A 27,790-nucleotide genomic window follows, 5' to 3' on the forward strand; every position below is an offset into this window, starting at 1 on the left:
AAAGCTTAAGAAAAACCTTGTATCAGCACCGGTACTTAAAGCACCAAATTGGGAAAAGATATTCCATCTTCACATTGATGCTTCTGCATATGCAATCGGGAGTATTCTTGCTCAACTTGGAGACGGAACAATGGATTTCCCAGTTTGTTATGCAAGTCGATAGTTAAATAGTGCAGAAAAGAACTACACAACCACTGAAAGGGAGGGGTTAGGAATGATTTATGCTGTAAAGAAATTTCGGCATTATTTGCTCGCAAACAAATTTGTGTTCTTCACAGATCATCAAGCTCTTTTGTATCTGGTAAATAAACCATGCAATATCGGGAGAATTGTACGTTGGTTTATCATATTGCTACAGTTTGATTTCACAGTGGTGGTCAAAAAGGGTAAAACTCATCTACGAGTGGATCATCTTTCAAGGCTACAAAACGGGGAAGCTCCTGAAGGAGTAGATGATGGCATATCTGATGCTTATCTTTCAATATTGAAATGATACCCAAATGGTCTCAGGAAATCGTTAGCATTCTTTCCTTTGGAGGTAGATTTGATAACAAGGAAGATAGATTCAAACAACAAACAATTCGACAAACCAAAAACTTCCACTTGATTGCAGGACGGCTATATCATCTAGGCTCGGACCAGATTCTGCGACTATGTATAAATCCAGAGGAATTCGAGTGTTATCTTGAAGAAGCACACGTTCAGGATTGTGCATTTCATTGTTCAACAATGAAAACACACTAGAGATTGAAACAATTAGGGATTTATTGGCCAACTATGTATGCTGACACACACGCTTATGTTAACAATTGTACTATATGTAGTGCCAAACGACCAGTGGATCACGCGACATTGTTTTAAGTAAACATTGCACCTGTACAGAGTCAATATATCATTGATTTCTTAACCACAAGGACGTTTCCTAAAAACATAACAAGAGCACGAAAAAGGGCTATAGAGCTGGAGGCTCGCGACTATAATTTAATTGGGAACCAACTCTATAAGCGAGGAAAGGACAATCAACTTAGAATCTGTGCAAGTGAAAGTGAATACCTAAAACACGCACATGGAGGCATAAGTGGAGGCTATTTTCAAACGATAAGACAGCAAAAATTTTCTTAATCGCAGAAATATGGTGGCCTACATTGCATATGGATGCTGAGGAGTTTGTAAAGCATTGTGACGCATGTCAGCGCACCAAGGTGCCGATAAAGAGAGATGAGATGCCACTACGGCCAATGATGGGAGCAAGGGCATTTGCAAAATGGGGCATTGATTTTGTGGGGCCTATTTCACCCCCTGCATATCGCACCCATACCCAATATATCATTGTGGCTACGGACTATCTCACAAAATGGGCGGAAGCCAAGGCAACACAAAAAGCAGATGCAAGAACCACTGCACAATTTTTGTATGAGAATGTCTTTGTACGATACGGATTACCAATAGAAATTGTCAGTGATCGAGGAACACATTTTCTTAATGAAGTCATTGAATATCTGCTAGAGGAATTCATGGTCATACATAGAAAATCTGCTCCATATCATCCACAGGCAAACGGACAAGCTGAGGCCACAAATAAAACACTATGCACGGCTCTCACTAAAATTGTATCAGAGTCAAGGACAAACTGGGATCAGCAGTTACACTCAACACTATGGGCATACAGGGTAGCTTACAAAACATCGATAGGAACAACACCGTACAACATGGTGTTTGGTCTTAACGCTATCCTACCCATAGAGTTTTTAATTCCAAATCTATGAGTAGCGAAATGCTTAGAATAGATAGGGCATGAGCTCTCTTCAAGAATAGATGATCTTGAAAAGCTAGATGAACTTCGCTTACGAGCTGTAGCTTCGATCTATGCTAAAAAGAGAAGACTAAAAGAATTTTTTGACAAGCATGTGCACACGAAAGAGTTCAAAACAGGTGATTATGTACTTGTTTATACCTTGAAACAACATGCCAAGAAACTTAAAAAGCGAGGGATGGGACCCTTTGTGATTAGTGACTTATCACAAAGTGGAGCTGTCAAGATTGCTACATTAGCAGGTGAAGAAATGCCAAATTGGATTAGTGGGTGTCGATTAAAAAAATATCATTTGCCACTAACACAGGACATGCTTCAACAATTCCATCAAGAAAAACAACGGATGAAGGAGAAACAGAGGGCACGGGAAGAAGCCCAAGCAGAAGCAAGAGAACGCATTGCAAAAAGACGGCTTCTACGACAACAACAACAATGTGGATCACTGTTGCGAATCAATGCCATTCGACTAACGAATTTTGATGAAGACACAGTGGAGCCAATAATTGCAGTCAAAGTGGGTAGCAATCAAGTTGAATCGACGACATTGCTTGATTTTGGAGCTCAAGAAAATTTGATCTCTTACAGATTATACAAACAGATCAATCCCACAGGTCAACTACATCCTACTCCACAAGTGCTGGAAAGTAGTACACATTCGCTGAAAACATTGGGCTGGATTATATTGCATGTACAACTACATTAATATATTTACCCATACAAGTTTTATGTAGTCGAGGATGAGAGAACACAACACCCCATGTCGTTGGGACAACCTTGGCCAAAAGAGTATAATGTGCAGATAGATTGGAATGCGAATGCAGTCAAAATTCAGCATGCACAAGAACAACAGGTGATATCCTTTGCTCAGCAACCACGGAAGAACCAGATGGCAGCAACACAATCATTGGAGAAAAAGCCAAAAGGATGGATGCCACTAAAGAACAACATGGCGAACAAACAGGGAACAGCCAACCATATTCACTCCAAACATAAAACAACACAGACCGCAGTGTCAAGATCAAGGTTAGCAACACGCGACAAACAAGTATGGGTGCGGAAGGATAGAAATGACATGGTAGACAAACAACAATACAACAAAAGAAGTCAACCAAAGCAGACAGTTCAACCAAAAACCAAGGGAATAAAGCAGATATGGATCCCAAAGAAAATGCTCAGCAACAACTTAAATGCGACTCGCATTTGGATCCCAAAAGCGAAGCAAAAGGAACTCCCTTCAGTACAAGCAACATCGAAAGGCAGACATACACTACATATGAAACCGGCAAACCGATTTATGTGGGTGCCAATCAGCAGCAAAACAATGACAACCGCGGCAGTAGCAATAAACCTACAAAAACCTCCACAGCAAAGCTACAAATGAAAACCAAAAGAGACAAAGACTACGGCCAATTCAGCAAAGACAATTCTCACCAAGGAGACGACTACGGTCATATCGACAGTAGCGGCAAACCACGCGACTTTTGCAAGAAAGACGATCAAACAGAGAGCGGTAGAGTTACAAATTTTACTTGCAAAGAAAATTTTCCGACCAAATCAACAACAAATAGGAAACCTCGACGGCGAATGCCAATAAGCATATTGCTTATAGCCTCCTCTTGCACAACATTAATTTTTTCATGCATTGACCTAGTATGCATTATATAGGGCCACATTACACGGCCAAGCATTAGCACAATTTTTAACCCATGCACAGCACATCCTCCGAGGCGATACCTTGTCGTCCGGTAGGACTCCGGCTAGGAAGGGGGGAGGCATTCTCAAATGCGGACCCAATGGGAGAAAGAGTAAAAAAGGGCATGTTTTTCGACTATTTTTAAGGGTTGTCGTTTGATTGCGAAACTTTCTGGACTAACTTAAGTACATATGCCCTTATACAACATGAATAGACAAGTATATGGGACCAAACGCCAAATCAAGCCCCTAGGTGTGTGTATATAAGTAAAAATAGCCATTTTTCGGGCAAAATATTGATAAAACGAAGAAATTCGGCCAAAAAATTGCATGTGAGTGTATATAGTGTTTTGCGGTGATGTTTTTTATTTATTTTGATTTTTGGGGATTTTCTGGGTTTAATTTGCTATTTTTCTTTTTAATTTTACTAATTTTCAACAGAAAAACTTCAAAAATACAAAAAGCAGATGAAAAATGGTCCTAATGAAAAACAAAAAATGAGGGGATGATCGGTGACTATAGGACAACCTATGGTACAATGGGGGTGCAATTATGAGAATGGAGCGGAAATCGTGTTTTGGCCAAATTTTGACCGAAACGTCAAATTTCTCGTAAACTAGGCAAATGGAGTCCAAATCAAGAAATTCTTGAGCCTAAACCGCATCTCACAAGAAGCTGGGAGCACATGTCAAATTTCATGAAAAGTGGTTGGGGGACCCCCATTATAAGAAATTTTCACTTCATTTTAAGCTCATTTCCACTATTGACTTTTGAGAGAAAGCTTTTGCCACCTAGAGCGAACGGGACTTCCAGCAGCTTCTACGAGGCGCATGACTACCCGATGGGCTCTAGACATGAGAGGTATGCTCACCACCTTGAGCTTTTCGCGCATGTGTGTTGTTTGTCGCAAAAACTAGCGTAGGGTTCGCACAGAAAGCGAGCGGTAGAGACCTACAGGTAGAAGTGACCACCTAACGGCTAACCCAAAAGCAATGAGACTTCATCGGCAGCTTACCCTAGCATAGGAGACCACTTTTGGATGACCAAAGGTAGTAGAAAACCATCTGGAAAAACCCTAATTCTTAGAGCCCCGCAAGAGGCCACCAAATGGGAAATTGACGGAACGGCGCCCAAATGCTACCAAAACTCATGGGTTCCTAGGAGCATCTCGACATGCTCGGTAAGTCTATATAGCCCACATGGCTATACAGTGACCCGAAGCGGCACTTAACTTCATAAACGGCATCAGACACACAAAGCGTCAAATAGCTCTCGCGGCCAAACCGTGTGTCCGTTTGCCACCAAACTTCACGAGCGGCTTTCCTAGACCATCAACAACCAAGTCCTATGATGGTAGACCACCACAAGTCATCGAAGACATGAAAACACAACCACGGGTACTTCCAGAGATACAAATTGCCAAACGGAGCTCCGGTGAAGTCAAAGTCGACAAAAACCGTATGGCAAGGATCCCCTTGGGATCGGGAAGCTATGGAGACTAACATCAAGAAATTTCATCGGGCCGAAAAGCACTCCAAAAGTCAGAAAACAGCTCGGAGGCTCTGAAATCCACACAGGGAGTTTCTTTCTATCAATTTGACTTTTTTGTTGAAATAATGCTTAAAAGGGACTCAGGGGGGCTCAGGGCAAGCACCACAAGCACCTCCAACAAAATTTTCATTAGGAGACATCCTACGCGTAGGATGTCTCAAGGCCATTTCTGGGCACCAACCCCAACATCTCTCATCACACAAAGTTTCCGAATAGCTTGTACAAGCTAGCCACCAAGTTTCATCACAGTTGGACAAAAATTGACCTCATGTGTACCAAAAACGCAAAGTCAGGGCATAGAGGCAATAATGGGCCATAGACCTACCAAAACTTGTCCAAATCACATGAAACTTGCACAATACACTCATGAGCACATTGCCAACCTATCTGTGTGGTCATATGTAAACAATGATGAACTAGACATCCTACGCGTAGGATGTCTAAATGACATTTTGACCCCCATATGGTATTTTTCAACTCCAGATCTCTTTTTTACCCCTTCATGAGCTCATATATCAAGTTTCAAGCCATTCCCATCACTTTCGGCCCCCAACAGCTCAAAGATGCAGTTTTTGAGCCAAAAAACACTACACATGCTCTTACCAACACCAATTCTTGTCCAAATCACAATCCAAGAGCAGGGCCATGTTCAACATACCAAGAGCTACCCACAGAACCAATTTCAAGCCATTTTGATGAAATAGGCATCCTACGTGTAGGATGTCTCCAGCATGATTTTGACTTACTGTGCAAGAAATGACATCATGGGAGCCATTACCATGGTGCAAGAAGCTCATATATCAAATTTTAACCCATTTGAATATCATTTGCCACCTATTGTGGACATCCTACCCAATTTGTGAGCCTAAAGCCTGAACCTGTCCAAAAATGCACTTTTTGATGTCCAAACCCAATTCCAATCACATAGCCATGTTGCACAGGCCAAGGGCCACCAGCCTGCCAAGTTTCACCAAAAACTGATGAGACATCCTACGCGTAGGATGTCTAAATGATAAATTTTGGCCAGAATGATACTGTGAGCACATGCAGGGTTTCCCAAGTTCCTTTTAAGTTTTATTTTCAATTTGCAAGTCATTTGTATAGTTAGAACTCAGTTTCTCAGCTAATATGGAAAAAACGCTAACTTCGGACTACTGAGTGCAACAGGATCCATGGCAGCCGCAAAATCACCGGCAAAGAAAAAGAGAATGACAATAAAAGACTACTTGGAAGAAGTAGAGCCGTTTGTCATCCCAGATGGAACTCTGAAACCAACCAGCACGTGGATTCAGGATGATTTCCTACAGTCCAATGATTTGAAGATCTACCAAGGCGTATTCAAAGATCCTGAAGGAAATGCAATAGAGCTACCCATGATACCTCAGGAGCTCAATGAATTTGTCCGAAGCAAGATGGGGGAGTACCTAGAGAAGATAGACCTCTATAACTACTTTGAAGCTTTGCCAGCGGGAATTGACATCAAAAGAGTGTGGGAGTTTGTAACCACTATCAAGGAAGATGGAGTGGCCAGAGTCACTGATCTGTAGGGCAAGACAGATACTATGATTGTAATCACAGAGAGAGTGATGGCAGCCGCACTAGACATCTCCAACAAAGGGGATAGTGTGACCAAGAGAAGAGATGGAGTCAAGGTGTACTCAGAAAAGAAAACAACTACACCTTTGAAGACATTGCAAACCCTAAAGTGGCTATCATGAGCCAGCTCTACAACCAGTACCTCCACATGTGTACAAAGCGGCCACAGAAGTACAGAATGCCGCCTGGAGCCATTGCTACCACCTTCACCTAGGCAATGCAAAAGAGCAAGCCAAAGGTGATAAATTATGCTGCTTATATCCATGACAATTTGGCCCGAAGATGGGCAAAAAGAATCCCACCTACATTGTGCCAGGTGAACTGATAACAAAAGTGGTTTATGGGGCATTGCACGCCAAAGAAAACTGGCATGACCGTCCATCTCAGAATGATTGGCTAAGGCTGAAAGAAGATAAAGAAGAAGAACCGCTCAAGGCACCAAGAGTAGCCACACGTTTGAAGCGCCGGTTAGAAACCGTGCTAGAAGAGTCGCCGGAGCCGAAGAAAGGAAAGAAGGAAAGTGTACAAGTGTCAATCAAAGAAACCAAATCACAAAAAGCGGCACGGCTCGAAAGATTGATGGCAAGCTTCAGAGCCGAAAGAGCACTGAAAGGAGATTTGAGCGAGCTGTGGAAGCCCTCACTAGAAGCCATGTAAGGATCATCCTGAAGGGTGCACAGAGATAGATTTGAACACTACATCAAAAACTTCGAGATCCTGGATGCTACAACAGAAAATATTCCGAATGTTCCTTTTACAGAACAAGAAGTGGATGAAGTACGACGGCAACTGCTAGAAGAGCAAGAAGGCCAAGAAAGAGAGCAAAAGACCAAGGCGGACTCAGACTTCAAGAAGAAGCCACCAACTCCACCGTCAAGCAGGGAGTCTAGCCCACCGCCATCACCACCTCCTCTTAGCCCTCCACAAACCCAACAAAAGGAGGAGCTAGACACATCTGATGAACACGAAGATTCTAAGCAAGAAAAGAGCCAAGAGGAAGAGTAGAAAGAAGAAGTTAAGCCCAAAGATGTAAAGAATGAGGATGCAAGAGAGCTACACAAGACAAGCACAAAGCACACAGAGATGGAAAGCTTCTTCTTCTTCTTCACAGAAAAGAGAGTACAAAATGACTAAGTGCTAAAGCTGAAAAGTAGCACATATGTACATGCGGTCACTAAGTGTGAACTCGCTAGAAGCGTACTAGGCTGGCACTATATGTGTAGTCCAGCTGTAGAATCACTGGCAAAGATCCTCTGTGTCGATCACCTAACGCGCCAGTGAGTAAATGCCGTAAGCGGCCAAGGCCGCTAGTGGATGCCAGCTCAAGGTGTAGAGCTCGACATCTCAACACTCCCCCTCGAGCTCTGCATGTCGGAAAGTCCAAGCATAGTCCGGAAATGTCAAAGCTTCTCAGCTCCGAGGGCCTTGGTAAAGATATCCGCTATCTGCTCCTCTGTGCTGACGTAGACCAAGTCGATGTCGCCCGCCAACACTCGCTCTCGAACGTAGTGGTAATGGACCTCTATGTGTTTGGTCCTGGCATGGAACACTGGGTTCCTAGCCAACTGCATGCTGCTGAGGTTGTCACAATGGATGAAAATCTGCTGGTCCACCTGCACTCCCAAGTCCTCAAGTAATGTGCGTAGCCAAGCTACCTCGCACGCCGCAACTGCTGCACCTCTGTACTCGGCCTCTGTGCTCGATAAAGCAACCGTAGGCTGCTTTTTGCTGCTCCAAGTAACAGCAACACTCCCAAAAGAGAACATGAAGCCACTCGTAGATCTCCTATCAACAATGCTACCTGCCCAATCTACATTTGTCAACCCATACAATGCTAATGGTGCATCTGCTGCATAGAACAATGCGTAGTCAAGAGTACCTTGCACATACCTAAGTGTGCGTCGTACTCCATCCAAATGTGGCTTCCTCGGAAGCTGCATGAACTGACTCTCCAAGCCTAGTGTGTAGCTCAAGTCTGGCCTCGTGATAGTCAAGTAGGTTAGACTACCCACAATCTTCCTGTACATGTTGACATCCTCAACAACATCACCCTTCTCTGCACTCAGCTTTGCATTCACATCCAAGGGAATAGAAATTGGCTTACAATCAGCCATACCATACTTTGACAACATGTCCAAAGCATACTATCTCTGTGATAGCCATACACCCTCTGGAGTCTTGATCACCTCAATGCAAAGAAAGTAGCGCAACTCGCCTAAATCTTTCATTTCAAACTCCTGTTTGAGAAGACCCTTCACATGGTCAATCTCCATAGCATTGTCTCCAACAATAATAAGGTCATCTACATATATGGTAATGACCACAATCCCCACATCACTCTCACGTACATAGAGTGAATGATCAGCATGAGCTCTCCTAAAACCAATACTGACAAGATACTTGGCAATCCTGTCATACCATGCTCTAGAGCCCTGCTTCAAACCATACAAAGCTTTGAGAAGTTTGCATACATAATCTGGGTAACCTGGATCGACATAACCAGGTGGCTGATCCATATACACTTCCTCTTGCAACTCACCATTCAAGAAGGAATTCTTTACATCCATTTGATGCATAATCCATCCTCTAGATGAAGCCACTGCTATGACAGCTCTCACAGTCGTCATCTTTGCCACTGGAGCAAAGGTCTCCTCATAGTCTATGCCATACGTCTGTGCATAACCCTTTGCGACCAGCCTTGCCTTGTGACGCTCAATGTTACCATCAGCCTTATGCTTGGTTTTATACACCCATTTACAGCCAATAGCTTTCTTGCCACTTGGCAATGGCACCAACTCCCATGTGTCGTTTGCTTCCAATGCAGCCATCTCTTCATTCATTGCATCATCCCAATGCACATTTCCAACTGCATCCTCAAAACATGTGGGCTCCACATCCTGTATCACCTTAGCCATGTAGGCTTGGTGATGCGCTAGATACCCATCATAAGTCAATTTCTGAACTGGATTTCTGACTCTATTAGATATGCGCGGTCCTGGGTCACTCCTTTGCCCTCTAGCATCTTCTTGTACTTTCCTTACACCAGGTGTCCTGACAGCCGGAATTCCAAATTCCTCATCAAGACTTTGTTCAGAACCATCTGAATCCATGTCTACATGTGAAAAACCTGATGATGCATCAGCCAAAAAGGGAGGTTCATCAACCTTTTCCTTTCCTTTTCGTGATACATTCCCTATACCTGTTGGTGGAGTAACCTGCGTACGTAGTCTACCATTCCATGGTTTCTCAACAGAGCCACAAGAAGAGGACTCTTGTGGTCCACTCAAAACCTGTGACTGTGGCCTCACATTTTGTACAACCACATCATCTTTTACATCAACCCCAATAATGCCATATGCATTACTGTACCAGTTGCTCATTTCATCAAAGACTACATCTCTGCTCACTCGTAATTCTCGTGTAGTAGGATTGTAGCACCTGTACCCCTTTTGTTCAAGGGAATATCCCACAAGAATACATTTCTCTACTTTAGGATCCAATTTCCTACGCAACTCATCTGGTACATGCACGTAAGCTATGCAGCCAAACACTTTCAAGTGTGCCAAATCAGGCTTTGTACCTGTAAACTTTTCCTCAGGTGTTACATCATGCACCGCAGCTGTTGGTGTCCTGTTCATAATGTACACAGCTGTATTTATGGCTTCAGCCCGGAAATGATGAGGCATGTTCTTCTCATTCATCAATGCACGTGCAACCTCTGCAATGTGCCTGTTTTTCCTTTCTGCGACCCCATTCTGTTGTGGAGTATATCTGCATGTAAACTGCCTATGTATACCATGCATTCGCAGAAAATCTGAAAAATCATTGGAGATGTACTCTCCCCCTCCATCTGACCTCAATGTCTTGATTTTCATATCTGTCTCCTTCTCAATCATGACTTTGAAGTCTTGAAAGTGACCAAACACTTCACTTTTGTTACGCATGAAGTAGACCCATACTTACCTTGTATGGTCATCAATGAAAGAGACATAATACCTGCAACCATGTATACTTGCAATATCGGTTGGACCCCAAACATCTGTGTGCACCACCTCAAGTGGCTTTTTACATACATTGCGCTCATGTGGAAATGAGCCCTTTGACTGTTTTCCGAACTGGCATGCTGCACACACTTTATGCATACCATCCACCTTGAATTTGGGCAAACCTTTTACAATCTGTTTTGATTGCATGCTGCGCAATCTCTGCTCATTGACATGGCCAATGCATTTGTGCCAAATGTCAACATCAGCCACAACACCTGTGCCCTGTGCAAATAATGCAGCTTTTACCTCAGGCATGTCTACATTCAGCGTAAACATTCTGCCCACACATTTTCCCTCTGTGATCAGCTTACAGCCATTCTGGAAATCTTCTACATAACAGTCATTTGGATTGAAGCGAACCTGCAAACCCTGCTCAACCATTTGTCCAATAGAAACAAGATTCTTTGTAATGTTTGGGACATGAAGTACTTCTGCTAAGTACTTTGATTTCCCACTCTTCATATTTAGAGGTATGTCCCCTACATGAGCAATGGGGTGAGTTGTGTCATCTTCTGTCTGCACATAGCCTGACACATCTGGTTTGCGCATATCTCTAAACCACTCTCCACGAGACGTCATGTGATTAGAGGCACCTAAATCCACATACCAAACATCATCTTGGGTGGAATTCTCTGCAGTCATTGTATTCATTACATGCTGCATAACAAACATGCGCCTGTTTTGCTGTCATCTGTATCTCAGCTAGTAGATGCATAGTTGCCCTGTTCTCTCTTTCCACTTTCTTTTCCCTTTGGATAGTCACGTGACATGTGACCTCTTTCACCACAAGTCCAACATTCTCTGCTATCTGGAGTATGTTGCTGCCTGCTTGATCCTGCACCACGACCTCTTTGACTCCCCCTGCCTTGATACTGGTTTTCCCTGCCACCTGTATTGTTTTGATTTTATTGACCTTCCAGAAATTGGCCCCTGCAACCCCTTGGGCCTCGACCTCGACCACGACCTCTACCTCTACCTCTGTTGGAGTTAGAATAGAAGGCCTGTTCAGAATTATTTCTGCCATGAGAAGAAGATGTGTCAAGGTTCTTCTCCTCAAGAATAAGCATAGAAATCAAATCTTGGAACACGGGGATGTCGTCTCTTGTATTCATGGAAGACCTAAAATGTACATACTCATCTCCTATACCATCCAAGCATGCACGGACAATGTCATCGTCTTCCACTGAGACTTTAATAGATCCAATAGCCTCAATGATACTCTTGATCTTCAAGGCATAATCATTGATTGAGAGGTTGTTCCTCTTAACCTGATTTAGCTCCGACTTTAGTTGAAGCTTCCTGGCCTTGGTGTTCACCTCGAACACTCTGCCTAAGTTTCTCCATGCAATGGCGGGGGTTTCAGCATCCTGTAGATAGCCCATCATGCCATCTGTGATGCTCATAGAAAGCCAATACATCACTTTGCTTTGGCCTTGTTGCCAGTCCCTCAAAGCTTTCCTTTGTTCTACTGTAGCATTTGCCTCTGGAATCTCTGGTTCCTTTTCATTGTCTCCTTCTACATAGTCCCAATAACCTTTTCCTTTTAGGAAATTTGTTATTCTGAACTTCCATGCAGGGTAGTTATTTTTCTCAAGCTTCTCAGTAACAATCTGACTGAAACCGTCAGACATCTTGAAGCACTAAGACAAAATAGCTGCAATCTGCAAAAACCTGCAAATCTGTTGAACCTGCTATCGTGGTACCTGTAACTCTTTCTACACTCAACGAGTGTCCACAATCAAGCGTACATACAACCACTGTACTTGTACAGTAAATCTCTGTATACTGCACTTTGGAGACATGTTCAGAAACTTGTGCGAAAAACCCCTAAAATTGTGGATTGCGAACGAAGGGATTGTGATGCTCTTTCTCTCTTAGCCTCTCTTGCCTGTACCACGCTCTGATACCATGTAAAGAATGAGGATGCAAGAGAGTTACACAAGACAAGCTCAAAGCACACAGAAATGGAAAGCTTCTTCTTCTTCTTCACAGAAAAGAGAGTACAAAATGACTAAGTGCTAAAGCTGAAAAGTAGCACATATGTGCATGCGGTCACTAAGTGTGAACTCGCTAGAAGCGTACTAGGCTGGCACTATATGTGTAGTCCAGCTGTAGAATCACTGACAAAGATCCTCCGTGTCGGTCACCTAACGCGCCAGTGAGTAAATGCCGTAAGCGGCCAAGACCCGTAGTGGATGCCAGCTCAAGGTGTAGAGCTCGACATCTCAACAAAATATGAGCAGCCAGAGCCAGAGGAAAGAAAGCTTAGAACTTTTCTTGATCTACTAGCTGCGGGTTACTCAAGACAAGAGGCAGCTACAGTAGCATTTGAGTTGGCAAGCACAAGGCCCAAAGAACAGATGCAGAGCCTGCGGTTAGTGGAACTGAAAGAGATGGCCACTGATACGGTGGACCTACAGCCACCTACCAATGACTGGGATGTGGTGATGCACAACCTAACCGGACTCAGGGCAAAATCATTGGCCATGGACAGTGAGATTGACAATCTCAAAGCCAATGAAGTTCTTATCAAATATAAAGTCGACACACTACAAAAACAAAGCCAAGAGCATATAGAGAAAGAAGCAGAGCTGCAAGCCAGTCTGGCCACCAGCATTACAAAGATGCCAGGAGATGGAACGAGAGAATCAAGCAGCAGAAAACAAGCTTCAAAGAGCTGAAGAAGAATACAAGAAAATCAGCAAGTCCTTGACAGATGCAAAGAGAGAAAGGGACAACGTAACCCTGCAACTTGATGAAGAATCCAAGGAGGTGGAAGCCCTGAGGAATGCCAAAGAGAAGGTAGAGATAGAGCATGAAGCGATCCAGGATGAGGTCATCGAGCTAAAAGACCAGATTAAAGTCAAAGATTAAATCATCCAACGGCTACGAGTATCTCCTGCCAGAGTCAGAGCTCCTAGCTCGACTCACACTACTTCAGAGACTGATTTATATGAAGAACAAATGAAAAGGAGTTAACATTGGAGAAGCGGCAAAGGCTGATGGCCGAGGGGTCATTGGTCATGCAAAACTCCCTAGAAGAAGAAAATCAAGCCACAAAGAATGAGCTAGAATCCATTAAGAGAAAGCTCGAGGAGGTGGAAAAGATAAATGCCGATCTGAACGACCTCCTTGTAAACATGGGAGAGCAAGCGGAAGAAGAAAAGAAAACACTAAAGAAATATATAGAAGAGCTGAGAGGCCAGCAGCAAACCGAAGAGCAGCAGTTTAGCACTGGGCCAGCAGCCATGGAGGGAATAGATATAGATAATGTGGCAGATCCAGTGGACACCACCATGCAAGAGGAAATCCTTGTAGGACCCTCACAAGAGCCACAAGATCTGACACAAGAAGAAGAAGAGAAGCTGCAAAAGGCCATAGAAGCGGCAGTCAGAGACACAGTCAAAGAAGACTTGGAATGGGAGCAGAGGGTCTTTAAATCAATGACTATTCAGAAGATAGATGCCAGCAACCTTCGGCATGAATGGCTACAGCCCTCTCTCCCATATCCTCTACTGAAATATGAAGCTGCCACAATCAACAAGCGAATCAGAGAGGAGCCAACTGTGCCAATGTACAAAGTAGACATCTCCAAACCTGAAGGGGTCAAGCTAATAGTAGACTCTCAGCCCAGGTGGAGAAAGGCATGGTTGACAAAGTATCCACAGTATCTAATCCATCTGGTACGGGCACCCAAATTGATCAGAGATAACCTCAATTTCTGCCCTCTACCAAGGATGAGGACGTGGAAAGCCCATGAGTTGCTGCAGAGAAGCCAACCTACTTGGTTAAATTACCCGAAGCTATCAGGCTCGAAGACAGGCGAGAGAATAAGTGAGCAATACATGGTGAAAACCCTAACGGGCACTATCAAATTGTTCACTGGCTCGCCTGACCTATCTTGCATCATGATGAGAAAGATTTGTAAAACACTTTTGGCAGTCTTCGAGACCTTCAGACCAGGCCAGGCGAAATACAGTATCTTCTTCTTTCAAGATACATACTGATGTGCATACGATCTGTCTAGTAAGCCTTCTCACGAGGTGATACATGCATTGTATCAAAGGATTATGTTTTTTCCATCTTATCACCTCCTGGCCTTTAAAGAAGCTTTCTACACCGGCTTCTTCACAATCAGCACAGACATATTCGGCCCGACGCTACTAGCTCAACATGCGAGATATGAGTCACTTCTCAAGATGAGAGAAAGCCTACGCTAAAGAAGCAGCTCAACAGCCATGTCGGGGACGACATGAACAAGGAGGGGGGAGTGTTAGCGGTTGGACACACCCTACGGAAAATGACTGCTCGGCGGATTATTATTTTTTGTAATTATTCATTTATTGAGAAAACCCGACATTTCACCTTTGTAAATATTGGGGCTTACAGAAGTTTCCAGATTGTATCTCAGTTTTCACATTTAGATTGAGTAGATGGTTAAATTGGAACATTAGGGTTTGAGATTGTAAGGTATTTATACCACTTTTTGACCTTAATGAAAAACCTTTGTCATTTTAAAAAAGTTAAGTCTGCGAGTGAGCGTACTGTATACAAGAGAGAGTGAGAGCTTCATCTTGACGCTACGGGCGCACCGATGGTCGGAATCGAGTGCGGAGAAGTGCAGCGTGTTGCCCCGATGAGAGCTACGCGTCGATACCTACATTGCGGGCATACTGTCCGGTTTTGCGAGCTTGACCCACGAGCTTCATTTGATGATTCGGTGAGCACACGTTATCCATTTTTGCATTTCAGCATATCCACCCGTTCGCATTGAGTAAAGCTACACATTAGGCACTTTAGTTTTTGGAAACGATGACCTGCAAATTTCGGCTAGACATCCTACGTGATTTTGCACCGGGTGTTTTGGGTTGGGATTTTGGTTCATGGACCTTAGGGAGAGCGACCTATTGGTGATAGTAGGGTCTCCTTCAAGTTCTGTGGCGTTTCGAGACCGTTTGATGGGTATTTGGCTCTTGAAAGCGTTGTAGGAAACCTCCTCTTATGCATTCCTGAAGGCTGTAGCTTAGACATTGGGTAGAGACCTCTGTAGGAATTAGTCGAGAGTCGGTCGAGTGTAGGTTGACACCCTATGCTTGCTGCCACGCGCCTACGGGTCGAGCTTCGTCCTTAGCTAACAAATCTTGTTAGGTGAGTTCTCGCTGTGTTGACGTCCGTCACAGCGTATCCGCCAACAATGCTTTGTTGAGTGCTTGAAACCCCCTATAGTTTTAATTCCAAGGGTGTCAGCCAAAGAGATGTCCACACCCAGCTGAGAAAATCCACCGTCTGATTCTGAGAATGTTGGGAAAAATCCACCGTTTGATTCTGAGACGGCTGGAAAATTCCTATGTCGAGTACCAAGATGGAACTACCCCGTATCCTTCCACTGAACCCGCTTCCTTTTGCCCTTAGGTCTGGATGGTGTCTCCAATGTCCCAGTGCCAGCATTGTCCTTCTGAATGAGTCTGTAAATGGCCTCCTGCTCAAGCTGATCGCGCCTTTTTGTGGTCATTTCCACTTCATAAGGCGTGAGAGGATGATAAGTTTTGGTGTCGGGATCATAGAGCGTGCGTTTGCCTTTTGTGAGACGAGTTCTAGCCAGTTTGAGACAATGCGAGGCTGTATGGATCCATCCTTCTGGAAGAGGCTGATTAGTTCAGATCCTAGCTTCAAAAGTAATCTCAGCCATCTCCCTGTACTGGGGTCCTAAACCTGGTTTATCCATAATGTCCTTTTCAGGCACTTTAGAGGACTCAACAATGAATTGCAATAGTTGGTTGGTGATCTTAGAATTTCCACTGTCCCATACACAATTTGATCCTCTACACCTCATCTCTTAGCTCCTGGAAACCTCATCTCTTAGCTCCTGGAAATCATTCAGTTGGAGAGCGTTATTGAAAAGTGTTTGCGAGATTTTCCATTCCACAGTTTATCGCTCATACCAATCCTGAAGATCATCAGTAATCTTGAAGTATGTGAGCCGATCTACTCGTTCTATGTGTTGAGGATAGAGTGTTGGAAAAAATATAGGCAAATCTGCCTCTCTTGCTGGTAAAGCATACAGGAGAACTGGAAAATCAGGCACAAATTCTAAGAAATTAAGGACGGCCTGGTTCTCTTGCTGTATCATCTTTTTGGTTACTTTAACTAGCTAAAACAGTCGCCGAAGAGTAGTTGCTTGTTCTCCCACTGACATTCGAGTTTGAGGTCCCTTGCGGTGGCAGTCTGATCTTCAAGAATAGCTCGCACCCTTTGATTCAGATTTCCCCTAGCAATCTGCATTTGCACTAAGACCTCTTTTAATTGGCTCCTGACATCCTTCATGCATCTATAGGTTGGCTTGTTCCCCAACAGAAGTTCTAATTCCATGGCTAGGGAACGACAATCCACAGTAGAATGTCGTTGCCAATGTGGATTGGCTACTCTCTCTTCAGCAGTCAATATCCATTCAGGCACCCTTTCTAACAGTTGTATTGTATTAGGATGCTCAGGCAGTTGATAGACCTCCTAATCATGGAAAGCAGCTAATTTTCAATGCTCAACCATTTCCCTGGTGTTGACATATAGTCGCGCTGAAATCGCTCCAGATCAGAGATAAGATCATCATCATCCAGATATCGCCTGATTATAGGAGCCTGCTGATGTCTCAATTTATTATTCAACATGATGAGCTGTAATGAATGTTGCTCATCACCTACTAGATCCTTAGTCACATCTTTGCCTTTCCCTTTAGCATCCCTGTTGTGTTGTGATTGGTGTGCTGGTGAATTTCCAATGTTGCTGGGTTGTTGCTCTCCTAGCTACTGCTGATCACTCAACTACTGCCCTTCATACTGGTCTGGTTGGCCTACCTATGACTGTTTTCTCATGTTGTCCCTGCACCACCAGTACCAGGTTTTGGAGGTGGAGATGGAGGAGAGTCATCATCATCATCATTACGCCCTTCTTCTGGTTCATCCTCCTTCTTTGCTTCTTCTTCCTCCTCATCATCATCCTTCTGTTGTTCAATATAATCAAGGATAGCTTGATTTTCTAGAGCACTATTATATTCAGAAATTTTATCTTGCAAATCACTCTACATTGTCTCCATAAGAGACCTCAAGTTATCCATGTTGAAAACAGCATTCCTTTCTGGATTCAAGATCTTGGCCATATTATTATAGATATATCTTTCTGTTAATGTGGCTTTCAGAGCAGTGTGGCTGGTCAATAAGAAGTTGAACTGAACTCTCTTCATTCTCAACATAGTTTCAAACCTATCAGCAGCTCTTTCAGCTTCTGCCTTTTCTTCCCACATGGTATGTATCTCAGACTCCACCTTGTTGAGCTTTCTTTGTAACTATTGAATAGTCCTAGCTGACTGAGCTTCAAGGATACTATGGTGCAAGTTCTGGGCTGCTCTCCCTTGCTCCAGCTTTTCAATCTACTCCTTAGCCTCCTTCAGTTCAGTCTTTACTTTAGTTAGTTCATCTTCTGACCCTGCAGCATCCAGCATTTGTTCCATGCAATTAACAATAGTATTCCATGATGACTGAATAAGTACGGAACAACCATCCTTAACTGTTGTTGGGTCAGAGTAAGTTGGCTCATAGACTGTGACAGGAGCCAGGTAGGGTGATGCAGAATAATCATATTTTTGCAAAACTAGTCGTCCCTTGAGAGGATGAGTCTGCATTTACTGTAACCTGTCTTTCTTTGTCAATAGTAGGGCTGCGTCACTATATGGGACGGAAACCCTGCCAAGTGGACTTGGAGATGCTAGTCCTTTGCCCTTATCAGTCTGGTCTGTTGGCTGCTCAAGATTGGCCCTTTCTGATTGGTCTTGTCCAATACTGGTGGTTGCTAAAATCTGGCCTGCTGGTTGGCTGACTCCACCAGTGGTTTGGACAGTATGTTGTTCAGTCTGGCTAACTGAAGTCTTTTCAGTAGACACTATTTTGATTTGACTTTCTAGCTGCTTCAAGAGAGCAGTGCTTTTGGTCAGTGTCGTCCTTGGCCTCTTTGAACTGCCAGCTTCCTCTTGCATAGCCTTTCTCTTCTGTCCAGTGGGAACTGACTGGCTTTCTGGGGCTTCTTCATCAGATGATAATTCTACATTCTGGCATATTGGAAATGGATTCTGGCTCCAAGCCATTCTCGCCTGATCATGGGCATCTGGAGCAGTTGCCCAGTACAAAAACTGCCAAACATACCAAGCCTTGAATACACTTTGAGACTTCAACTTGGCAGTTTACTGAAGTACATTATGCGACAATATCTGGCAGAGGTTGATATCGAGGAAATGGCTTCTGGCTCCAAGCCATTCTCACCTGATCACGGGCATCTGGAGCAGTTGCCCAGTACAGAAACTGCCAAACATACCAAGCCTTGAATACACTTTGAGACTTCAACTTGGCAGTTTACTGAAGTACATTATGCGACAATATCTGGCAGAGGTTGATATCGAATTTAGAATCCAATCTCTTTGCTAAAAGCATAGCAAATAGTTTCTCTAACACATATGTCGAATTATTTTTCAGGCTCACAGCTTCAGCCACAAATTGATAAGCAACAGGAACGTCCAGACCTGCTACTAGAATCCCTTGCCCACTGGCTTTCCGTCTCCTTTTGGTAGCATCATCTTCCTTCAAAGCTCCACTGATCTGCTCTGCAGTGGCCGCACATGACTTTGGCTCATTTGGCTTTTGCAAAGCAAAAGCAATATTCTCTGGAGTGACTATCACTTTTGTACCATAGACCATAGCACTTCCATCTTCAGCATTAAAAGAATCTAGGACTTGCCTTATGATGGTTGTGGCAAACTCAATCCTTGTGGCTTGCAGAACCACACACAAATCCCATAGTTTGAGTAAAGCCTTGGCTTGCTGAGTAAACACATAACGTTGAATCTTATTATGCGGAATGAGTGGAAGAGTTGCCTTTGCATCAGTAATAAGGGCTTGGGTTTCGTCAATAGCCTCCTGCATCTTCTCCAACAATTTCTTCCTACCCATGCACCATGAGGACGATGAAGCAGTAGACGAAGAAGAAGATGAATTACTTGATTCGTCGAACCCGTATCCAGGTGTGGCTGGCAAGGACAAGCGACAATCCACAGTCGCCTCAGAAGAAGAGGTTTGCGACTATAGTGAGGAAACTTCAGAGCTCGGTGATGGTGAATGGACAACAGAAGGTAAGCGTCGCGCAGGAGATTTGTGAGACAAAATGCTTACTCGCCTTACTGTTATACGCGTTCATGCCATAAAAGCTCCACCACTTACCGTTCCTAGAGTTCTATGCACCGCAAGTGACGTGGCAGACATGCATTGGACAAGAATTTTGCTCGTCTTTGAAATGATTACTACTAATATTCCATCTGACCGTTGGTCCCCCAAAAACTGATATTGGTGTCCATGCTTTTCTGGTTCTGGTCTGGACAGGGTCTATCACACTGGTGCTGTTCTGGCTTTTTGACTGGTTTTGGAACAGGTTGTAAATGGAAAAGACCTAAAATAGCTGATTCTGGATTTTCCTGGTCTTTAGCTCCCATACCATCAATGCCCATTGCCCTGGCTTCTGAATAATAGAGCTTGATTTTAGCTCCATTATATACCCCTGGAAACAATAATCCAGGCAGATCTTTCAGCCTTACCATGACATTTGAGAACACCCAATCAACTTCAAATGGTCCTGCTCAGGCTATCTTTAAGTTTGGTTTCTTAGGGCCTAATTTGGACTGATATAATAGAACCAGATCGCCTTTTTGAAACTCTTGAACCTTAATTCGTCTGTCATACCAGTGTTTCCTTTTTTGCTGAACAATTTCTTGTTCCAACATAGCCCTCTGTCTCAGCTCATCTAGCTGTGTTAGCTCTTCCAGTCTGGTCTTCAGATTGTGATTAAAATCTAAACCATACTCTACAGCCATTCTGAGACTTGGTATAACAAATTCCATAGGGACAACAGCTTCAGTGCCATACACCATTCTGAATGGTGTTAACCCCGTAGTGACCTTATAAGCTGTTCTATATGCCCATAGAGCAGTCTGAAGCTTCAAGTCCCACTGTTCTGGCTTTTTCTTCACAATCTTGGTGAGGATAGTCTTAATGGTCTTGTTGCTTCTTTTGGCCTGCCCATTGCATTTAGGATAATATGGTGTGGATTTCTGATGCTTGATTGAAATCATATCCATGAGGATATCCATAGTGTCATTTATGAAGTGTGTCCCTTGGTCTGACACAATCTCCACAGGACATCCATAGCGGCATACAATATTCTCAAGTAAAAACCTTGCAGTGGATTTTGATGTGTTGTCAGGAGGAGCCTTAGCTTCTACCCACTTGGTTACATAGCAGGTAGCCGTCAATATATACCTATTCTTCCTAGGAGTAACCTTCTTGAATGGTCCCATAAAATCCAAACCCCATTTCATGAAAACACCCAGTGGCTGGACTGGTGTTAAAGGAGTCATGTCTGTTGTTGTGGGTCTACCCATTGTTTGGCATATGTCACAGGTTTTGCAAAAACTTCTGACATCACATATCAATGTTTGCCACCATAAACCAACCTGCAGAATCTTCTTAAATTTAATATCAGTAGAAAAGTGTCCACCAGATTCCCCATTATGTGCTTTTGAAATAACTTGCATTCTACCCTCCATAGGCACACATCGACGAAGAATCCCATCGACACCCAATCTGTAGAGTGAGCCACCAATAATGGTAAACTTTAAACTTTTAATAACCAGAGCCTTCTTCTGGTTGTGCTTCCAGTCATCTGGGAAGCCACCCTGAGAAAGAAACTCATATACTTCATATAATTCAGGATCAATTGATTCCGTCGCTTCCAGCTGAAATAATTCAGCATCCACTGGTTCGTCTCTTAAAGACGCTTCAGAGTAGCCCTCCGTACTCCTAGAGAGGAAATCAGCATCACAATGGTTTTTCCCAGGTTTATGGAAAGTTCAAAATTCAAATTCCATAAGGAACATCATCCACCTTATTAGCCTGCCTTGAATAATGACTTTATTAATTGATCAAGAATAATAGGGCTTGATGATCCACATAGAAATGAAATAATTTGCCTAGAAAATAATGCAAAAATTTTGTAGCACTGAAACCATCCCTAAAACCTCTCTTTTAGTGGTTGTATATCCTTGTTCAGCCTGGCTGAATCTGCGACTAGCAAAGTATACAGGAAAATCAATTCTTCCATCTGGCTGAGCTAGTATCGCTCCCATTGCCAGTCTTGAAGCATCCACATGTACATAAAAGATAACGTCCCAATTCGGTTGGCGAAGAACTGGTTTACTGATGATAGCACTCTTTAAGTTCTAAAAACTTTCCTCACAATCAGCAGTCCAAATGAACTTGCTGGTTTTCTTTGTAAGCTCATACAATGGTAATGCTTGAGAAGCAAACTTATGCACAAACCTTCTCTAAAAATTAATATATCCCAAAAAAGAACTTAATTCTGATGCATTCCTAGGTGCCTTGGCCTATTGGACGCACTGGATCTTGTCATCGACCATTTCTATTCCATTTTTGGACACCACATGTCCCAGTAGCTGTCCTTTCCAGACTAAGAAAACTGAGTTAAATGGATTTAGACAAATCTCCTTCTTCTGATAGAGCTTAAAAACCATCTCCAAAAATAGTAAATGCTTTTCCTCTGTGGAATATACAGTGAAGTCATCCATGAATATGGCGAGAAATTGATGAAGAAATTCACTGAAGATTTCCATCATACATCTCTGAAAAGTGACCGGTGCATTGCAAAGGCCAAATGGCATTACCAGATACATAAATTCTCCCCACTCCGTAATGAAAGTGGTCTTTCCCCGATCCTCAAGAGCAATTTGTAACTGGTTATAGCCACTATATCCATCCATAAAGCTGTACATCTCATATCCTGCAATCTCATCAAGTAACATATCTATGAAGGGTAATGGGAATGGATCCTTAATGGGTTGAGCATTCAGTTTCCTATAATCTACACATACTCTCAGCTTCCCATTCTTCTTAGGCACAACCACAATAGGAAACAACCAATCACTACTGGCTACTTCAGTAATGAACCCAGCTTTTAGAAGGTTGTCAATCTCTTCGTTGACCTTCTTAGCATAATTGGATCATTTGATACCACTGCAGTCGTACTGGTCTGGCATCTGGTTTCATTGGTATTCTGTGTTGACAGACCTCTCAATCCACCCCTTTCAAATCAGTATGTTCCCATGCGAACACATTTTTATAGTGTTGGAACATATGTCGTGCCTTCTCTTTCATCGTAGGATTCAGATGTTTATTTACCTTGATCATTCTAGGGTTTTCTTTAGACCCTAAATTCCATTCCTCTATCTCCTGATCATCTAGAAGCAACCAGTTAGGCCCTCCACCCTTTCTCTTGGTTGACTCCTCAACATAATCCCAGGACAATCCTCTGAGTTCTGAATTACCATTCTGATTTCCAGTAGCTCCTTCAAAGCATGCCGAATTACTAGTGTGTTGAACTCAACTGGTTCTTTTGGCCTTCCAGTTAACCGAACTGGACGTTTCTCCTGAATTCAGTTAAATGAATTGTTCTGGAAATTGTTTCTTTTGTTTTTCAGCTTCGTCTTTGTTTATTAAAACTGCATTGAAATCTATCTCTGTTAATGGAAAAATATTCATAGCTGCCAACATTCTCTCTATTTTCTTCACCTTGTACTTCTGGCAGAGCTCTTTGGGTCTCAGTTCTTTTCTCCAACTTTTGGTGTTATTCGTCTGAATGTGGATTCTGCTACCGGCTCCTTGTATTGTCAAAGTTTGATTAGCATAGTCGTGAACAACCTGTGCCATTCGCAGCCATTGGCGTCCCAGTAGCATCCCATATGCTCCTTGCACATCCAGTACTAGGAAATTGGCTTTGAACTTTGCTTTGCCCACTCGTATTTTCATAATCTCTACCATTCCAGTTGCATGCACCACTCAATGATCCGCCATTTGAACTTTGAAAGGTGCTGGTTTCAGGTTAGTAATTCCCATCCTTTGCTGAAGATGTACTCCCAAAATATTTACCCCTACTCCTCCATCTAGTATGACGCTTGAGAATGGTTCCCACTGTTTCCTCACTTTGTAGTCCATCTGAATCACTGGCACTTCATCATCTCTGACAGCTATCAAGTCAACTAATCTGGCCTCCACATCAGCCTTCATTTGCTGCCTGATGAACTTCACTGCTTCAGGTAAAGTTCTTCTAATGTCCTCTAACTCCACAGTGAGTTTCTGAATTATGTCACAAATTTTGACATGAATTTTTTCTTTCTCATGATCAGAGTTGTTGTCAGAGCTTGAAGAACTGGTATTATCTTCACAATACCATTCCTTTGGTTCAGTGCTTTCAGCTCCTTTAGCAATTCCCAACTCTTCCATCAACCCTTGTACTATAGCCAACATGGTCTCAGGCATCCCAAGTTTCGACTGATTTGGTTGTGATGTCTCAGACAATTGGGTAGGTATCTTATGAATGACCCAGGCATCAGAACTCTCTGGTTGGTCTGGCAGCTTCTTGGCTAAATCCTCAGTGATTTTCACCGCTAGTTCTCTTTGCTCCTGCCATTCATCAACCACCTTTTCTTTACCCTTGGCCTTCCATACCTCTCTCTGCTGAGCCCATTTGCTACTTTCAGGAGTGACTGGTTTCGTTGGACTTTCTAGAATTTACTCAATCACCACCCCTTTACTTCATGTAACTGTTCGTACAGGAACTGGTTCTGGAACCTTCGCCTCGGTATCCGTAGCTCCATGTGTTTTTGGACACTAAGCCACGAAATGCCCATACTTACCACATGTATAGCAATTCAGGCTTCGATTTTGAAAATTACCACGACCTCGGCCTCGGCTAGTACCCGCTTGGTATCTACCGCGCCCTGCACCAGTACCACTTACACATGGTTTCTCTTCTTGAGAAACACTGATAGTTTCCACTCTTACTGGTTCAGCATTGGTGAATGTTACCACTGACAAATCTTTTCCCTTCTTAAAATGATGAGTTCGAATACCACAGTTGTTCCATAAATGGCCATAGGCTTTGCAATAAGTACACTGTGGACATTCGTTTGAAACACGGTCTTTAGATTTACACTTTGAACACCAGGTTTCCATTCTTCTTACCGGCTATCTGTTCTGGCTAATTTCAGCAATTTGCCGGACCATCTCTTCAATCTTCCTAGACCAAGATCCTTTCTTAGTCTTTTCTTTGGTTGTTTCATATGAACTGCTTTCAGAGCTACTAGAGGCTCTACTGGACTCGGAATCTTCAGTAGAAGTACTGCTACTACTGGACCTCCTCTTCTTATTACTCTTTTTCTTCTTAGCTTGTTGTTCTAGCTTCAGGGCCCGCTGCACCAAATCATTGAATTTCTTGGTTGGTGCCGGCACCTCTTGTTCCCTAAGATTCTTACTACAAAACCCATTCAAAAACCATGCTCGCAGCTGCTTTTCGGATGGTTGTTCCTGCATTTGTCTAGTTGTTCCTTGCTTTTCGGATGGTTGTTCCTGCAATTGTCTAGTTAGTTCCTTGATTTTCTCAACATAGCTTCTAACTGACAATTTTCCCTTCCTTATCTTATCCAGCTCACAGAGTATATCCTCATCCCCTCTGCTGTCTGAATATTCCATTTGGAAAGCTTTAAGCAGTTTATTATATGATCTGAGTTGACAAGCCGGGTAATGGTAGTACCATTTCCTTGCTGCCTCCTTTAATGTTTGTGGAAAGTAGTCACCCCAATCATCTTCATCAATATTTTTTAATTTAACATACTGCTCAAAGGCTTGGATATGAACATCCGAGTCCTCCTTCTTTCCTCCTTTGAACATGGGGAAAGAAATTTTCAATGAAGATGTGTAATCATGTCTATCAGCCTCATTTCTTCCTCTTCTCACCTTGGAATCCTGACTCCTTTTTGAAGCTTTCTTACAATAGTTTGTGTCTGCATCCCAATTAATTTCTGCCTCCGTCTTAGTTGTTGTCTCCTCCCGAGCTTTTCTACTAGAACTATGACGACTTTCTTTACTACCTTTGGCACCTTTGTCTCCCTGTGTGGTCCGAGAACTCTTAGCCTTGCGTTCTTCCCTTTCAGCTCTGCGTCGTCTAGACTGACTAGAATGCTGAGAATCCTGTGCCTCATTAGCATGAATGTGATCCTCCTGAGCCTCATTGTCAGTTACTTGTTCATCCTTGGGATCAGAGTCTCTTTCTGACTCCTAAGGAATAGGGTCAACACGGTAGGATGGTTTGCGGCCACAACTGGGTTTGGGCGCCATTGCTGCAACTGAAACTCAAACTGGGAGAGGAGTCTGCTAGTCAACGAGCAACAGCTCTAGCCACCGTGATCGCCAAAATGGAATTGGAGCTGATCTCTTTAGATAGCTGATTCCAGTGTTAGAGTTTACAGCTACTGGTGATTTATTGGTTCAATCAGTAGGACTAGAGGAAAGATAGAAACTGAGCTTGAACAACTAGATGAACTGGAATACATCTGCTGAGAATTAGACAAGCTAAATGACTAGAATTAGTGTTCAGATTCATATTCAGATTCAGAAGGAATAGATACAAATCATATCTGGCTGAAGTATACTCGACTACTGTATTAGGAATTACAGAGTAAGAGTACAAGTGGGGAAATGTAGCTTAGGAACAGCTTTAGGACTACAATCACACACTAAGAGTAGGAAGTCAAAAGATAAAACAGCCCAAAAGTACAGCCATAATTGCCAACCCAATACAATATAATGGGTCCTATTTATAGCCTTTTGGAGTTACTGTGGTAACCGTCATGGTAATTACTGAATGATCCGCTGCTCAGCTTTCCAAGAGCTGGTTCCCACCTAGTGAAATTGCCTCTTCCATCCACACACACAGAGTCTCATGAACCAATCAACCTTGGCAATGAATAACTGAATGTGTATACAATGGAGGCAAGGTGTTGCTTGCATAGCAATCCCAATAAATTGCCCTACCCGACTTTGACAAATAATTAGAATAAATACCTAAAAGCTAGACTAAATAATGGGATCACATTGGACAGTTCACTTGAGATGCCAAAGCTTTAACACTTTCTAGCCCAAAAATGTCGTTTTTCATTCATAAAAATCCCAAACAAGCAAGGAAAATCCCTAAATTTTGGAAAATCTTGTTAGGGTCAAATTGCATGTTGAACCTCATTTTACCACTTGGAAATCACTTTGGACACATCTTTTATGGCCATGCATGAAACCTTTTATTTTTTATCAAGATCGCCCACATGGAACTTTCTAGCCAAAACGAGCAAGCCACTTCGAAACACTTGACTTTTGTACATTTGGTTGCAACCGTGGCATCCGTTTTTGCATATATCACACTATGTACATTGTAGCATTTGGTCCCATATATCTGCACATGCTATTTTGTCATTTTGTGCAAAAATTTTGTAAGTGTCATTTTTTGCATACAAGTCCCTTACAGTCTTCTACAATTTGTGCTATATAGTACGTGTTGTTCCTGCTTTCTTTCTCCTCTTTTTGGGTAGTTTTCACATCAGGTGCATCATTTACCATGGCTGACAACAACACAAATGTGTTCAAGATTTTTGCTGATGAGGACAGATTGGATGGGGACAATTACCCTATGTGGGCTTATATGATGCAACATGTTCTTGTGTCCAAGGGCGTTTGGAACATTGTGCAGGGCATTGATGTATGTCGTGGTTTAAGAGGATACATGCGATGTTGAGATGTTGCAGGTCTTGCTGCAAGGATTGCTGTCGTTAGAGCTATTTTGCCTACGATTGAGCAAGCTCGTTGGGATGTAAAAGATGCACAAGCTCATGCATTGATTGTGTTCTCTATAAAATGCACTATTACTCTCCACATTCGTTTAACAAAATCTGCAAAACAGGCTTGGGCTATTCTGATTGGTCTTTATGCAAGTCGCAATGAGGCAAAAATTGCATCGCTACGTAAAGAGCTGGAGTCGAAGATTATGCATGAGGGAGATGACATGGACACTTTCCTTACTGGTGTCAAGGATATCAATGAGAACTTATTTCTACAGGTGAAGTCATTTTTGACAGTTCCCTTGTGCACACTATTCGTGA

Source organism: Adiantum capillus-veneris, chromosome 17, assembly GCF_014529385.1.
Source record: "Adiantum capillus-veneris isolate H3 chromosome 17, ASM1452938v2, whole genome shotgun sequence".
NCBI lineage: Eukaryota > Viridiplantae > Streptophyta > Polypodiopsida > Polypodiales > Pteridaceae > Adiantum > Adiantum capillus-veneris.